This window comes from Saccostrea cucullata, unplaced genomic scaffold (genome assembly GCF_032062105.1).
Source record: "Saccostrea cucullata isolate Sc308-1 unplaced genomic scaffold, CSIRO_AGI_Scuc_v1 ctg6299, whole genome shotgun sequence".
In the NCBI taxonomy this organism is placed as follows: domain Eukaryota; kingdom Metazoa; phylum Mollusca; class Bivalvia; order Ostreida; family Ostreidae; genus Saccostrea; species Saccostrea cuccullata.
Genome location: NW_026929025.1, coordinates 1,314 through 9,759, shown reverse-complemented (window position 1 = coordinate 9,759; position 8,446 = coordinate 1,314). Strand labels below are relative to the sequence as shown.

General features: G+C 33.7%; 1 long non-coding RNA gene across 1 annotated transcript; it reads left to right on the top strand.

The window, feature by feature from the left end:
- Window positions 1-5,636: 5,636 nt before the first annotated feature.
- LOC134279609 (uncharacterized) lies at window positions 5,637-7,830 on the top strand. Its single transcript, XR_009994680.1, has 3 exons — window positions 5,637-5,817; window positions 6,610-6,667; window positions 7,255-7,830. It is a non-coding gene; the product is annotated as an uncharacterized LOC134279609 (long non-coding RNA).
- The last annotated feature ends 616 nt before the right edge of the window (window positions 7,831-8,446 follow it).

Sequence of the window (8,446 nt, the reverse complement as noted above, 5' to 3'; positions counted from 1 at the left end):
TCAAAAAATATCGAATGCAGAACGTTGTTCTTTTTTAAAGAAAAAACAAACTTACTTTTGAACACTGTTTGTTTTATGAATTTCAATTCTTCTTCTAGGATTTCTATACTTATTGCTTGATTTCTAACAAACTGTCGCAAAGCTTTGAGTTCCGCTTTTAGATCCTTCATTTCATCTGACCCAGAACATGTGTCCGAGATAGTGTCCAGTCTTTGGCTACTGCTGGAATTTATACAGTGCAATAACACCAAAGAAGTCCAAAATACTAACTTTTTGCTTCCTGCCATCAGATTGTCAGCAGATTAGGTTTAACTCTGAAAAATACAATTAAAATGTTTGAACACATCATTCCTGTATTGACATTTCTTTCGTTGAGAAATATATTAAAGTAATCCCCGTTTCCAAACAGATTCTGCACCGATATAGATCTGTCAGCGCAGTGCATATACCAATTAGAAGTATAACCATCTAAGGATGATAATCAGGCAGAAATGTGTGAACGCAAAAATTTTTTTCTCAAACAACAAACAATATAAAGGTCAATGCAACCGCCATTATCACCTGCACAATGAAAACAACAAGTCACCATTAAATAAACAATCCGACAAAAATAATCTAATAAAGCTAAACACGACTCGTAAATAGGTATATCTACGATGCTTCAACACTAGGGTATACTCGTAACATTTGTCACACCTGACTGCTTTATTGTCACGGGTATCGGCGTGGAATGGCGACCCGTGTTCGTGCTGGTTATCTTGCATTACCTTAGTTTATATTTTATTGCAGTTATGATTATCTGTTTTGTTTGCATGCTGCACTGACTTGTACAGCTATAATTGTAAATTTAGTTGGTATCTTACATTCTTGTATTAGACGAAATATTACGTTATTATTCTCGCTACGGAGTGCTGTGTAGCATATGCCCGTCTACACCGGTGGTTTCACTGAACAGTGACCAAGTTTTGCCCTTTATATAGGGGTCTGCAGAATCGGGAGCAAAAATGGCGGACACATTCCTTTTACGAATCGTGTTCAGCTTTAACACCGTATACAACGGGTAACGCGGTGGAGTCGCTAAAAAGTATGGGGGAGTCGTTTTCAAAGTATGGAGGAGTAGATTTTCACCGCTTCGGAGTCAGAGGAGATGTGGGTCATGTCTTTTTTCGGTATATATAAGATGTATTTACAAAAAACAAACTATCCCACGGAAGATGGCAATAGTTAAGCTTTATCGTGGTCATTTGTCCGGCTATCATATACGTCTAGTTTTCTCAAACACTTCGAAACTATTTGACAGTTTTCATATTTACGTTGATCGGGTAGTAAAAACATGCATGATTTGCACAATCTACGGCTTGCGTAGGGATTCTCACATTTAAAACAGCGAGAGAAAACGTTTATCTTTTAAATGCAACAACCTAAACTTGACTAGACTTTATGAAAATTAATAATTAAGACATTTTCTCTTCAGACAGTAACGGATACGTAGGGGGAGTCGTTTATTGGAAAGCACATCGCAGGAGGAGTCGCAAAATAAAGTCAAATGCATACACTTGGTGTTGTTTTCATCTCTTTTATACTGCCAATACCTTTTTATTTACTCGTAGATATCTATAAATATATATGTTTGGTTATTTACTTTATAATCTGAAGTTACGAAAAGAGATTTTTTCTGTGGCTTTATCAGTTCCAGAAAACAATCAGCAATATAGATTACATGAACAACTGGATTATATATCATCGGAGCACTTGTGCTTGGGGACAGGACCCTCCTCCTCAGTATGTAATGTTCGTACATGTATATCACAAAAATTCAATTCACGAATTCACGAATCCTCACTTCCAATATGAAAGCCTCTCCATAAAAAAAAAACAACCCGATTAATAATTTGGAAAATTTCTTAATAATATTAAACATTTTTTTATTATTATTGTTGCAGAATACTTAAAATATAGTAACTATTATTTGCTAATGTGTTAATACAATTTGGTTGTCAAACTGTTGTAACCTCCTTTCACCAACCCATTGTTTTTTTTTTTTTTTTTTGCTGTGTCAAAATTTTTCAGGTGAGTTGTTTGTAATTTTTGTTTTTATACTTTTAAAAATTGTTACATAAATTAACATTAAAAAGAATAACCTTTCTACTGTTTTCATAAGTCAAATAAATAGCTGTTTGACCGTGGAGCGAGATGTTGGACCTTTCGATGAGATATTGCACCGTTTACGTCAAAGTGTGGGCGGTGTCAGCTGTCAGAACTTTACGGAATTGAAAGTTTTTCAATGCTGTGAGGGTTAACAAAAATTTCATCATGATAATATCATAATAAATAGTAAAATGCATAACAAAACATTGATCGAATGTGTTCTCTAGATCTGGCAAAACGTGTTTTGTCGACCCCTTGCCTTCGGCCTAATCGTCTCGTGCAAACAGTTTGGTTCTTGGGTCCGACAAAACGCATAGGCGTCGGAACGAGGGGGGGGGCTATGGGGGCTTAGCCCCCAACTTTTTATCCTAATATATACTTAGTATAGACTTAGCCCCCCCCCCCACTTTTTTTTCCAAACATATACTTAGTATAGACAATGAACATTGTTTCGTAGATTTAGCCCCCCACTTTCCACAGACACATCGGTTGTGTTTTTTTTTTTTTTGTTTTTTTTTTTGCTTGTCTGGTTTTTTGAGAAGTTATAAAATTTTTTTTCTTTACGCTTAGCCCCCCCCCCCCCCCCCGACTTTCAATTTGCTTCCGACGCCAATGAAACGCATGTTGCCCTCGAACCCCTGTCTATGAATGTATAATGCTAGTTGCCTCTGACTGATTCTGGTACAACAACCCACCGTGCTATGTGTTCACGAAACTGAGAAAGGGAGAGGGGTAAAGGGGGTAACATGTTCTGAGGAACTGTATAGAGCTGGGGCAAGGTAAGGGAGGGTATCATGATAATGAAATGTATACATTGAAGAAATATTTTCGTATTTCTTCTTTTCAAAGTTTTTGGTTAATTATTTTTACATTGACACTTCTCATTTTATTTATCATAGACATACATTTCAAGCGCTTTAGGTAATATGCAATCCAGTCCCTTCTTCAGCATTCATTCTGTACATTTACCTATGTTTATTAACCTCAGATAATCCAAAATATTCTCAATTAAAGTACTAATTCGAATTCGTTTGTGTCTGAAGATGTGTTACTATATACCGGTATGATGAATATATAATAAATTGTGAACCTAGTCGTGAGAATATACCAGTTAAACTTAACCCCCTTTCCAAAGAAAACGTCAAGGGGCGTGAAGACGCGTCAGAGATCTGCCTTTTTCTCATTAAAAAAAATGGTTAATATTATCAAGAAATTTTTCATATTGCCGTTTATTGATTTTTATTTGAAAATTAATTTTCAAATAAAAATCAGTAAACGACAATATTATAAATCTAGTTGATTTTTTTTATGGAGATGCTTCCATATTGGAAGTGAGCATTCGTGAATTCGTGAATTGAATTTTTGTGATATACATGTACGAACATTACATACTGAGGAGGAGGGTCCTGTCCCCAAGCACATGTGCTCCGATGATATATAATCCAGTTGTTCATGTAATCTAAATTGCTGATTGTTTTCTGGAACTGATAAAGCCACAGAAAAAATCTCTTTTCGTAACTTCAGATTATAAAGTAAATAACCAAACATATAGATTTATATATATCTACGATTAAATAAAAAGGTATTGGCAGTATAAAAGAGATTAAAACAACACCAATTATATGCATTTGACTTTATTTTGCGACTCCCCCTGCGATGTGCTTTCCAATAAACGACTCCCCCCTACGTATCCGTTACTGTCTGAAGAGAAAATGTCTTAATTATTAATTTTTATAAAGCCTAGTCAAGTTTAGGTTGTTGCATTTAAAAGATAAACGTTTTCTCTCGCTGTTTTAAATGTGAGAACCCCTACGCAAGCCGTAGATTGTGCAAATCATGCATGTTTTTACTACCCGATCAACGTAAATATGAAAACTGTCAAATAGTTTCGAAGTGTTTGAGAAAACTAGATGTATATGATAGCCGGACAAATGACCACGATAAAGCTTAACTATTGCCATCTTCCGTGGGATATTTGTTTTTTGTAAATACATCTTATATATACCGAAAAAAGACGTGACCCACATCTCCTCTGACTCCGAAGCGGTGAAAATCTACTCCCCCATACGTTGAAAACGACTCCCCCATACTTTTTAGCGACTCCCCGCGTTACCCGTTGTATACGGTGTTTAATCTCTATTTAATTCAGGCTCAATTTAGACAACTATCAACATAATTTAATGCTTATTTGACTGTAACAACTAAAGTCAAGTTCATTTTATTGGTTCTTTATTATTTAAATTAAATTATCAAATTGGCAATGAGCTACAAACAAACAAAATATATACACGCATTACCAATAGAACGCACAAACAAAAATAAAAGAATTGATCAGTATATGAATTGAAATTCAACTGAACACATACCACTAAAATATGGCGATGCCACACCCAGTCACTCACTCGTACTTTTACTGCGCGTGTGGTCTCTACATTTAAACAAACAGAATTACCGGTGTTTATGATACATGATAAAAGGATATACAGTGCTGCTATCCCACAAGTTGACATGGGATGGGATTGGATAGGATTCAGGATTGAGGATTCACGATAGAAACATATAGAAGTTAATCTAATCCTATCCTATATTATCCTGTATCCCACAGCCAATCAGATTCGAGCAAAGGTTCATTCATATTTCAGAATAAATTAAAAAAAGAAATACGATATAAAATGTTTAAAAAAGAAATATTTATAAAATTACAATAGAAAATAAAACATTCTTTTCTCCCAAAAATAGATTAACATTATAAACTTCGAGTAACACGGCGTACGAACTAACCGTGAACGATCACCGGAAGAATTTGGGAAGGTGGCAGAGGATAGTTTTTTTTGCAATCAAAACGTTTGACTGACGGTTTACTTACTATTGAGCTGCTTTAAAAATGTGCATTGAAAAATTTTAAATTCCCTCTACATGTAATAATAGTATGATGTAGTCCCTTGAGAAATTTGAAGCTTTTAGGAATAAAACATGTACAACTTACAAAATGAGCCCTAAAGATGGCACAGGGACAATCTCAAAATTTCATGTGAATCAAGCCTATTTTCACTATTTTGCCGCAGCCGCATCTGCTTCCAGGCCCGTGCGCCTGACCTAAGCTACCATACAAATTGCAGAATAACATTTGTACATACCAATGAACAGCAAGAGATAATGGCTTAACCACCTCGTTTTCAAGCTACAATTCATCCTGTGAACCCACCCCGCTTTTCTGGTGAAATACCGGTAGAGCGAGTTTTGAGCTTAGTTTCGTATTTCTAGTCCATATCCCATATACAGTAGTAGTGACACTAAAGTGTCATATTTCAATAAAATATACAAGGCCACCAATTCCCTCCAAATGCACCCATAAAATATTCTAGCTATAAAATTACCTATAATATGCATTCAAACCTCAGGTTTCTCTATTTTTTCTATTTTTTGACCGGTACTTTATTCGAAACTATCCGGTACTTTATTCGAAACTATCCTCTGCCACCGAATGTAAACAACGAAAAGTCCAGTCATCGAAAAACCGTATTTCTTCAGCTTGTTTGGATGATTTAACCGATTCTTACGTGTGTAAAAGTGTAATAACATCTTTTTCTGTTAAATATGCTCTGTTTGTTTGGATAATTCCACAGAAACCGTCAACAACGGACTTGAATAGAAGATGTGCGAGATCATGTAAGTATACTAATAAACTGTACACTGTAAATGTTTGCATATCCCTTTAAACAATGTTCTAATGTCTTAAACTATAAACATTTTATTCTATTTAATATAAACAAAAATTGGGTGCGGAAAAAAGAAGTAGTGTAGACGGAAGGGGGATAAATATTTACAAATACTCTGTCATATGATTCAATCAGCTATCAATGAGCTCTAAGACTAAAACAATATTAGTTATCCAGGTTCAATCAAGGGTGTACGGGGAATGACCCCGGGTTTTATTCCATACACCCTGAGGCCGTAGGCAGAAGGGTGTATGGAATACAACCCGGGGTAAATCCCCGTACACCCTTGATTGAACCTGGATAGCGAATTTATTTCCTTTGTACCCATAAAAATGCTCTGTAAACATCAAAATGTGTCTCAATCTATGGATTAGATAACTACTGTATGCATTGTGACGTCACGTTTTATTTACACCTGGCTCAAGTAGGGTGCACGGATATTTACACCCGACTTTGTAACCAATCAAAGCTCGTGTTACAAGCTTGATAGGAAATAATCATATGTATTATGCCTTAATCAGGTTGTTACTCTTATCATTTCCCTAATAAGGTCAGAAAATAGTTTCTTTTGTTTCAGTGTAATTTATAATAAATGAATGTAGAATCATCATGATCATTTCTAATGCTTCTGCTTAAATGTTTAATAAGCTCACTCAGCAGTGCACTTACATATTGTATATGTATGTATGATGTATTGTGAGTTATGAAACCTAAGTTAATCTTTTAATATTCATCATTACAGAGAATAGATTTGCCTGGACTCATGCGTCATCACAGTATAAAGAATTTTAATCTAAAAAGTATGTATGATTTTATTTTTATCATGTATTTTGACATGGTCATTAAAATACATGTACATAAACATCATTATCTGAGTTGAGGTGACATGTATGCAGTTTCTCGGAACAAGTGATTTCTTCTTTCAAAAATCTTGAGAGTAAAACTGAAAGAAATGTTGAATTTTTCTGGTCATCATGTTGTTGTTACATAGATATTTTTTCTTCTTCTTTTTTTCATATTCAAATTTCAAGACCAAAAAACAGAAAACCAAGAAAAAACATTAAATAGATAAATACAAGCAGAAAATAGAGAAACGTCACTAAAACAAATGTATTCATACTTGTTAGCAAGTTGACAAGATAAACTGAATTATAATGTACAAGTAAATTATGTTACATTTGATTTTTTTTTTATTTTATATGACTGAGGTTGCAGTATAAGATTTTATTTTTCATGATTTCTAAATGCATTACTTTTGGGGGAGAAAAAGGTGAAATTGAAGCCAATTGTACAATCAAAAACTTTTAAAATTTTAAATGTTTATGAAATGTGTATGACAAAGTTTACAATTTACATGCCTATAATGTTTTTGTTTTTTTAATTTCAGGAAATCCTGCACATTTGAAGCTGTAAGAATGCAGTTCATGCCATATGCTGTTAGAGTAAATGATGAAAGATGTTCAAACCAGTGTCAAAGAGTCCCAAGTCTGAAATCATGGTGTTTTTATTAAAGAGATCAGTGTTTGTTTTCTGTGAATTGTTGACATTTGTGGAACTGTTCAGTTTATGACCATCTCTCTGACAATAACTCTGACATTTGAATTTCAATTTGATTAACGGATAAGGAAGCCAAATCATATGCATGTAAAACATTATACAACTGTAATAAAAACATTGATAATCTTAAATTTAAACAAAGTTCACGTACATGTATCTGTGATCTTTGCATTGAATTCATAAATGCTGTACATGGATACTTTTAATGACTCTGTCTCATGGTAATGGAATATTCAATTGTTAAACATTGTTGAGGAATCACCTTAAATAAAAATATTGTGAACTTGATAAAGTATTTTTACTCATTTAAACACTGAAATTTTAAGATCAAATGTCAAGGTCAAATACAAGGTTTACTCAAGAATGTGTTATAAATGCTGTAAATACTGTGAATTCTTATGCGTGTTTTATAAGATCTAAGGAACATGTTTGGAGCATTTTAATATTTCTCAATCAGACACTGATTAACATTCAAGATCAAATTGTGGAACTGTTCGGTTTATGACCATCTCTCTGACAATAACTCTGACATTTGAATTTCAATTTGATTAACGGATAAGGAAGCCAAATCATATGCATGTAAAACATTATACAACTGTAATATGCGTGGAGCATTTTAATATTTCTCAATCAGACACTGATTAACATTCAAGATCAAATGCCAAGGTCAAATACAAACCTGGCTTACTCAAGAATGAGTTAAAAATACTGTAAATACTGTGAATTCTTAATTTCTTATGTAGTTTTATAAGATCTAAGGAACATGTGTGACCTCACTACAGTATTTATTACTGTCAATCTGTCAGACAATAACAATTTAGAAAATATATTCTATTAAACATAAATTGTTAAATTTTCATACATGAAACAAAATTGGAAATTGAAATTCATTTTTACGGCACTGAGCTCACACACCATAAACTGAGAAGAAACTGAAGTTAAATGAAAAAAAAAAACCTTTTGATTATCTTGAATTTTATTTAGCAACTATATATTTTGAATGTTTGTAAAATATCACATAC